Source organism: Halyomorpha halys, unplaced genomic scaffold (assembly GCF_000696795.3).
Source record: "Halyomorpha halys isolate HHAL.00 unplaced genomic scaffold, Hhal_1.1 Scaffold790.1, whole genome shotgun sequence".
NCBI lineage: Eukaryota > Metazoa > Arthropoda > Insecta > Hemiptera > Pentatomidae > Halyomorpha > Halyomorpha halys.
In genome coordinates this window covers 65,450-67,948 of record NW_027108682.1, presented here as the reverse complement: position 1 = coordinate 67,948, position 2,499 = coordinate 65,450, and the positions used below count along the sequence as shown (strand labels likewise).

Sequence of the window (2,499 nt, the reverse complement as noted above, 5' to 3'; positions counted from 1 at the left end):
TTTTTAGAGTTCTACTACTGGGTAGTTTCTCTACATCCTGTATCATATCATTATGTCATTATGATCAAATTTACTGGTTGTATTTTTTTATACAGTTGTAAATATCAATAAATAAATAAAATACAAAAAAAAAAAAAAGAAACGAGTTCGGTGAATTTTCTCATTTTGCGGTATGATCTTCAAAATTGACGATAGTGAATAATTCTTTGATTTTCCAATGAAAAAGGACGAATTTCTATACTTTCCTGACGTTTCTTATAAATTACTTTTCCACAAGCAACTTGTCACTCTTTCGCAACTAAATCCTAGCCAAACGGAATCGGTTCGCAATTCGCACTTGTGCGTACGAAAAGTGACGAAGAATACGGGCTTAGTGGACGGAGTTCCCTACCCAGCCGTGTATCAACGTGTTCGGATCATTCGTGCAGAAATGTGTTCCATGTTAAGTGTAATAGAAACTAATTTTTTTCAGATGTATATTGGAGCTGGCTTTTATAAATCGGATTCCTGTACTATAATTGTGTTAATTAGTTTTCTAATATAAATAGTATTTATAAGTCCTTTATTTAAATTCTATAAGACTTTCTAAAGTAGAATTCTTTACTTATTTAGAATCCTTATTAATTTGTGGATTTATGTAAATATATTTTAATTTAATTATATATGTACATCAGACTATTATTATGTTTTTTTGTGTAAGCGGATTTAGTGCGACGAGAGACCTTATCGTCATTCTATTGTAAAAAACTGTGTTAAATAAACATTACCAACTTTGTTACAGAAAACCAGTACAGTCTTCGATAAGATTGTAGAATATGACTTCGACGATTTTGCCATCCTCTGCAAATACTTGAATATTGAGCTGCTGAGGGCAGTCAACGCCCTCTACTGGCCATGCTACAAGATAGTAGTCGTGGTCCAATGTATCGAGAAGGCAGATAACTCCTGCCGTGGAACCGTGAGGTATTACTGGAACCCTAAGTTCGACGGCCTCGTCACTCACAAATATGAAGTGGACGACTACTGCATTTGTGTGTCGGCAGCTTTCTTTTATTATGAATAAATGAATTCGGTGATATAAATGTTTTATTTGTTACAGAAAAAAACAATTCTTCTTAAGCCTCATACCAATCTTCGAAGGGATAAGTTGCTGTTAATACTAATATTTATATCAAAAGGATATAATTCTATCCCTTCCCCTAAAGAAAAAGGAAATTTTAACTACTGAAATGATTTTATATTATAGTCTCTATATCAATTAACATAAAACCTAAAATTGTTGGATTCAAATCCCACTTGATCCCGGATAATTTTCTTTGTATTTTAACCTTGACAGACATCAGTGACCGTTTTCCACACAAAAGTGTTGGATCACTGTATTACATGACGTTGGGTGCGAAACGAAAGTTAACCAAGGTAAAGCAAAATAGGTTTTACCGATGGTCAGTGAATACCTAGTGAGATATTGGAAAACATACAGGTCCTCATTTTATTCCTGGCATATTAACAGGAGAAAGGTATGTTAACTTAATTCAAGATATTCTCCCCCACACTATTGGAAGACAAACCATAAGGGATTAGGCATAATATGTAATTCCAACATGAGAGGAGCCCAGTACATTTATTGGTAACAATAAGAAACGCAAATGACAAATCTTTTTTAATGTTTGTTTGGAGTCTTTTAAATAATTCCCGCCGGTCAGCTTCAACTGAGCAGTTAGGAGAAAATTTGAGTTTTTAGACAAGATAAAAGTGAGTGTGACCTATTCTAATCCTAGTCAATATCACCTCCTCTGTGCGACCATTTACGGAGTTGCCAGGGCTTTATTGTACTCCTCGGGATTTCGTTCCAAAAATATTCCCATCTATCTTTTATTTCCTTTTCGAGGGAATGTGTCGATATATTTTGTGCTTACTTAGAAAAAAAATGTATCTGATACAGAGTTAACTTGTATAATTGAATTAGGGCTTAAGCCTTAATACTGGATATTTTGGAATTGGTGAAATATTTATTAAAATTCTCGTCTTGACCTACAGCATTGGTCATTTAAATTTTTTGGTATATGTGACGTTTTCAATATATTTTAAATATTGGTTTTTATATGTATAAACAGTTGTACAGTTCGGAGAAATGACCAGTCTTGAAACCACAAAGGGAAGCTGGCTTAATCGTCAAAGCGTTACGTAATTCTTAACGCGTTATGTAACGGACGGTCTTTGAAGGTTTAAGTGAGATTATTTATTTTTTGTTTGATTTTAAATTATGATATTGATTTATTTTTTCACATAATTAATTCCATCATCCCGTGCTATATGATTGTAAAGCTTATGATATTCGTATATAATAGAGAGATTACAGGTTCTTTTTCTATGATGCATTTTTGTATTAAAATGATCCCTATTCCTAGTGAGGATCCAGGCAAACATGCCATCATTGTTGACACCGCCTTCAGCGGATCCGGCAAAACAAGAAAATGAAATAGCCGTTATATGTATATA

At 33.4% G+C, this 2,499-nt stretch overlaps 1 non-coding gene across 1 annotated transcript in view; it reads left to right on the top strand.

Annotated features, from left to right (window-relative positions):
• LOC106686175 (uncharacterized) overlaps positions 1-1,082 on the top strand; it is a 9,711-nt gene extending 8,629 nt beyond the window's left edge. Inside the window, exon 2 of the transcript XR_010843292.1 lies at positions 782-1,082. This is a non-coding gene — a transcript (uncharacterized protein). The remainder of the gene's footprint in view (positions 1-781) is intronic.
• The last annotated feature ends 1,417 nt before the right edge of the window (positions 1,083-2,499 follow it).